The following is a 6,312-nucleotide window of genomic DNA, read 5'->3' on the forward strand; positions in this document are numbered from 1 at the left end:
ACATTTTCTGTCCACCTACTTTTTGGACCACCCTGTATATTTATGAACATTTGGAGTGGTTGTCTAAAATAGACTAATTTGAGTTGATATTGTTGTAACTTAACCTGGTCCGTAAATTCCATTTGTGCGAGCGTGTATAATATGTTCATGTCCCAGTTTTAGTTGGGATGAGTATGTCACCAAATTTATGTTGTTATTTTAAAGAGCTTTTAAAGGTGAAATTAAGAGGTCATACTCTTTAAACCAGAAGCTTAATTATCAACCAAGAGCAAAATCTTCAAAGGTTTACATGTTCCTTTTGAACCTTCTGACTTTAGGTTTGCATTTCTTTTCAATAGAAATAAATTCTTTGATAAACTGGTAACATTTTTTTTTAGAGAAACAAGTATAGAAACTTATTTATTAAGCAAAAGGCACCAGAATTCCTTTAGAAATTGCAATTTTGCACTTTACTTGACAGTTTTAAAAAGTTCCTAGAAAAAGGAGCATGATTAATGAGAACCTGTCAACATGATTTTGTAATATAAAGTAAAGCCATGGCTGTAATGGCGCTGTAATATAAATTAAATTGATATCTTTGTCAAATAGATCCGCTTTGTGATTCTCTGTTTAATCACCATTTGAACTTATCTGTTAATTAACTTTCAGTGCACAGGGGCCGGACTGTACACTGGGTCTTCTCCCGCCCTCCGCCTGTCTCCAGTCTGTGAATGACAGGTCTCTGCTGAGATTTCAAACAGAGGATGCAGGTCATTCAAAGACTAAAGGCAACAGAGGGGCCAGGAAATCACAGGAAGGGAGGAAAAAATTCAGTGCATAGTCAGGCCCCTGCACTCAGAAATCTAATTAGCAGAAAAATAGTGACTAACCCCTTCACCCCAAAGCCTGTTTTCACCTTCCTGACCAGGCCAATTTTTTTAAATTTTGACCAGTGTAATTTTATGAGGTAATAACACTGGAACGCTTCAACAGATCTCAGTGATTCTGAGACAGTTTTTTTCATGACATATTGTACTTCATAATAGTGGCAAATTTCTTTGATATGACTTGCGTTTATTTGTGAAAAAAATCGGAAATTTGGTGAAAATTTTGCAATTTTCAAACTTTTAATTTTTATCCCCTTAAATCAGAGAGAGATGTCACACAAAATAGCTAATAACATTTCCCACATGTCTACTTTACATCAGCACAATTTTTGAAACATCATTTTTTTTTATTAGGAAGTTAGAAGGGTTACAACAAAACCAATTTTTTAGGGACCACATCAAATTTGAAGTGACTTTGAGGGGTCTATATGACACAAAATACCCCAAAGTGACACCATTCTAAAAACTGCACCTCTCAAGGAGCTCAAAATCACATTCAAGAAGTTTATTAACCCTTCAGGTGCTTCACAGGAATTAATGGAATGTGGAAGGAAAAATTTAACTTTTCTCTCAAAAATTTTCCTTTAGACTCAGGTTTTTTTACTTTGACAAGGATAACAGGAGAAAATGGACCTCAAAATTTGTTGTGCCATTTCTCCTGACCACACTGATACCCCATATGTGTGGGAAAACCACTGTTTGGCACATGGCAGGGCTCGGAAGGGAACGAGCGCCATTTGACTTTTTGATTGTAAAATTTGCTGGAATAATTAGCGGGCTCCATGTCACGTTTGGAGAGACCCTGATGTGCCTAAACAGTGGGAACTGTCCACAAGTCACACCATTTTGGAAACTAGACCCCTCAGGAAGTTTATAACGTTGAGACGTGAAAATAAAGAAATCTAATTTTTTCACAAAAATGTTTTTTAGCCCCAAATTTTGCTTTTTCACTAGGGGAACGGGAGAAATTGCATCATATAATTTGTTGTGCAATTTTCCTGAGTACGCAGATACCCTATTTGAGGAGGAAAACTACTGTTTGAGCACATGGCAGGGAAAGAGTGCCATTTGACTTTTTGAATACAAAATTTGCTGGAATAATTAGCGGACACCATGTCGCGTTTGGAGAGCCCCTGATGTGTCTAAACAGTTGAAACCCCCACAAGTGACACCATTTTGGAAATTAGACCCCTCAGGAAACTTATCTATATGTGTGGCGAGCACCTTGAACCCCTAGATGCTTCAAAGAAGTTTATAACGTTGAGCCGAGAAAATAAAAAAATCACATTTTTCCCACAAAAATGTTTTTAGCCTCAAATTTAGCATTTTCACAAAGGTAACAGGAGAACATGGACCCCAAAATTTGTTGTGCAATTTCTCCTGAGTATGCAGATACTTCATATGTGGGTGAAAACTACTGTTTGGGCGCATGGCAGGGCTCAGAAAGGAATGAGTGATGTTTTGGAATGCAGATTTTGATAGAATGGAGAGCCCCTGATGTGCTTAAACAGTGGAAACCCCATCCCCACAACTGACCCCATTTTGGAAACTAGACCCCTTAAGGAATTATCTAGACATGTGGTGAGCACCTTGAACCCACAGGTGCTTCACAGAATTTTACAACGTTGATCTGTGAAAATGAAAAAAAAATTTTCCCACAAAAATGTTATTATAGGCAGTGCAGAGCATCAGAGCAGCGTCTGACAGGCAGGGAGGAGGCGTGTCAGCTATCAGGCCACCTTCCCTGAAGGACCCTGAAGGACCCTGCGGCCATCTTGAGGCCTGGAGTCAACATGGAGACCATCAGCACAACACGATTGCATCGTGTTGTGCTGATGAGAGCGGACAAGGAGCTCCCTCCCTGTGCGATGCTCCTCTATGTTGCTGTCGCTTTTTAAAGAGTCATCAGAGGGGTTAAACGCTCATGATCAATGCAGGAAACTATTATTTTTTTGTCTTAGGAAACTTAGTACATTACACCAAATGTAAATATAGTTAAAAGTATGCCATTTTTTACACATTTTGAGTACTGTGGCACCTTAGCCATATCATAAAATTATGCAATAATGATAAAAAATCTCCCATTCTGTTTTGGGAAAGATGCAAGATTTTACAAAGAGGGATTCTAACCTTAGGTTAAGATAGTCAGAGGCCGTCATCGACGAAAACTACCTTGGACAGACTTGCCTCTTGCCACTCCATATAGTAGATGCCACAGATACCTTCACCCTTTAACCCCTGTGCAGGGATCTTGACTTACAACGGGTTCCCCGGGTTGTCACCTCTCTACAATTAAGGGCGTTTGCTATGTTGGAAACGTGACAAAGGTGCAATATGGAACCATTCATGTATCTTTTCAAACAAATGCACAAAATTTTGAATGTTCTTGGAAGTGCCAGCTCTTTTCCTTCATCCTTTCCTATACAGCTCTGACAAAAATGAAGAGACCACTGCAAAATTTTCAGTTTCTCAGATTTTTCTCTTTATGGCTGCGTGCACACAGTGCGTTTTTCATGCGTTTATGCTGCGGAATTTCCGCAGCGGAAACGCATCAAAAACGCATGGTAATCCACACCCCATGGTCCCCAATGGCATTCCGCAATGTCAATGCACATGCTGCGGATTTTTCCGCAGCGTTTCTGCAGCGCAAATAAATCCGCAGCATGTTCATTAATTTTGCAGAAGCGCAGCGGAAGCGCCGCCATTGACTTGCATTGAGACGCATATAATCCGTGTCTGTACATTTGTACACGCGGATTATATGCGATTCAATGTGCGGATGGTACCCAGTTCTGGAGGAGAGAAGACTCTCATCCAGACCTGGGTACCATTGTACCTGTAAAAAAAAGAATAAAATAATAAATAAAGTTTATATTCACCTGTCCGACGACCCCAGCAGCGCTTCTCCTTCCAAGACCTGAGATGACGTCGCAGTCATGTGACCGCAGGCTGTCTCGCGAGATGCCGGCAACCCGGAAGAAGCCAGGACGAGTGCGACAGCACACTCGGCGGGGGATCGGGGGTAAGTATAGCTTTATTTTTTTATTTTTACGGTCACACTATATAAATCCATGCCTTTTGCATGGATTTATATAGTGTGACCTAGTTGTCAAGCACTTTCCAAGTGATGCTATCGCTTGGAAAGTGCTTGTCAGTCCGCTTGCGGAAACACATGCGTTAACGCATGTGGATACGCATGTGAATCCGCATGTATTCTGCAGGAAAAACGCATGCACAATCTGCATGTGTTTTTTCTGCCAGGGAAATGCAGAAATGCTGCAGAAATTTTCTGCTTCATTTCTGCATCGTGGGCACATAGCCTATAAGTATATTTTTGGGTAAAATGTACATTGTTGTTTTAGTCTATAAACTACTGACAACATGTCTATGAAATTCAAAGCTAAAAATTTTGTATTTATTTGCAGCAAATGATAAAGCATCAAAATACTAAAAAAGAAACAGTGCTTTCAGACTCAAATTACTCCTGTTTTAACTCAAGAACAGTTCAGAAATCAATATTTGGTGGACTAACCATGATTTTTAATCACAGCTTTGATGCGTCTTGGCATGCTTTCCACCAGTCTTTCCATGCTTTCTAATAGAAAACTGTTCAGTGGTCTCTTAATTTTTTGCCAGAGCTGTACACTCCCTGCTAGCAGTGGAGTGGCACCCATTCATTCAATAGTGGAGAAATCGCGGTGAGTCCAGAAGCCTTTTTCTAGTTTTCTGTGGATTATAACACAATTTACACTGCTTTCTAATTGTGTCGGTTATTGAACAAAAAAGATGTTTTCAAAAATTGGGCACTAACTGTTTTAACCTTGTAAAAGAATTCACCGTCGTGGAGCCCTCCCAATAAGAGATCAGTGTTTGGATATACTATGGTCTATAACAGGAGCTGTGACTATTGCTAAAGCTGTATTAACTAACAAATTAAAGAAGGGTTATTTTGGAGGGGAAACAAAAAGAAATCATAGAGTAAATATTTGGCCCTTAAATTAAAGCCTCACATTTGATTCAAACCAGAAATGGTAGATTTATGGACGTTTCTGTTGTTTAATTAAGCATGGCTCCAGCGAGTGAGGGTGAAGGGAACAAGCTTGTATTTTGCTTTTTAATTTGTAACCATCATTCTACAGCACCCACTGGATTCAAGTTCACTTATTAAAAGAAGCCTGTCTCCACCAGAAATCATTGCTCACAGGAGAGAGGCCAGATCTTAGCTTTCAATTATATAGCTGAGGGCGAACCAATTTGATGAAAATCAAATTTGTTTTGAAGTTTTGGAAATTCGAAGGTCATGGCAATTCAAATTGCACAACCTCAATTTTAAACATTGCAGAAGATTGCAACAGCCACAGAAAGTTTATATTAACTCAGACACAATGGCACAGGCTTCCTCATAAAACATTGCAGCTATCACATCACATGGCATAGCACAGCCAATCAGGAGGGCTTATCATAGCCCTTATAAAAGCCAAGGCAGGGAATGCAGTTATGTTATGGTGATTTAGCATAGTGAGAGGAAGACAGGACTCTCAGCTCAACAATAAAGACAGGAAGAGAAAGCCCTAAAACATTTGACAAATACTGCAGACAGTAATATGTTGTATAACTGCAGAACCGAAGATGAATATAGAAGTCTGCAAACAATATTGAGATTCAATTGATAGGGGGAGAGAGAGATAGCCGAGGCGCTAGCAACAACGCCAGACTTAATGTGATTGATCAGTGATTTGGTGAAGCTGGTATCTGTCCTGCTGCATTTGAATCACAAGTGTACATGTTTTCTTCATTCTTAATGCATTAGAAACCAGCAGCAAGCAACAGAAAAAAATCTGAAATCAGTGTCAGTCAAAGATAGTCTGCTTCCTTGTCACAAGCAGTTGTACTGAGTTTTTGTGTTTTTTGTGCAAGCCCTTTTGTGAAGGGGGGAATAATTGTTTTTTAAAAATACAAAACAAAATTTCCCCAAATTCAAACATTTAACTTTGAGTGTCACAAACAATATATATATATATTTTGCACAACTGTTTTACTAATCAAAATTTTAAAACGCACAGGCAACAACAATATAATGCCCTGTTGTAGGTGCTAGCCATCTAGTTGCTGAACCATTTCTTACCACTTCATTCTTGGGAAAGGGGTTGAATTTTGGTAGAAAACAGAATGTAAAAAATGTATACATTTAGTTTGTTTTTGCACACCTGCTTTACTAGTCCAATTTGATAACCATACACATCACACCTATACTACTGCCTCCAGTCATATTTTGCTCTCTGCTTGTGTACCTTCTTGTCTAGCATTTATTACATTCTTTTTGGTACTGGTTGAATAATTGACGTTGAAAAGATAGCCAGAAATTAATTATAGTGTTGTACAAAATGGATGGTGAACAAAAAAATGACTAAGAATAGTGTGGAAAAAAAAATGACTAAGGATAGTG

Source organism: Phyllobates terribilis, unplaced genomic scaffold (genome assembly GCF_046119375.1).
Source record: "Phyllobates terribilis strain yellow unplaced genomic scaffold, ASM4611937v1 Scaffold_2__4_contigs__length_985480577, whole genome shotgun sequence".
Lineage (NCBI taxonomy): Eukaryota > Metazoa > Chordata > Amphibia > Anura > Dendrobatidae > Phyllobates > Phyllobates terribilis.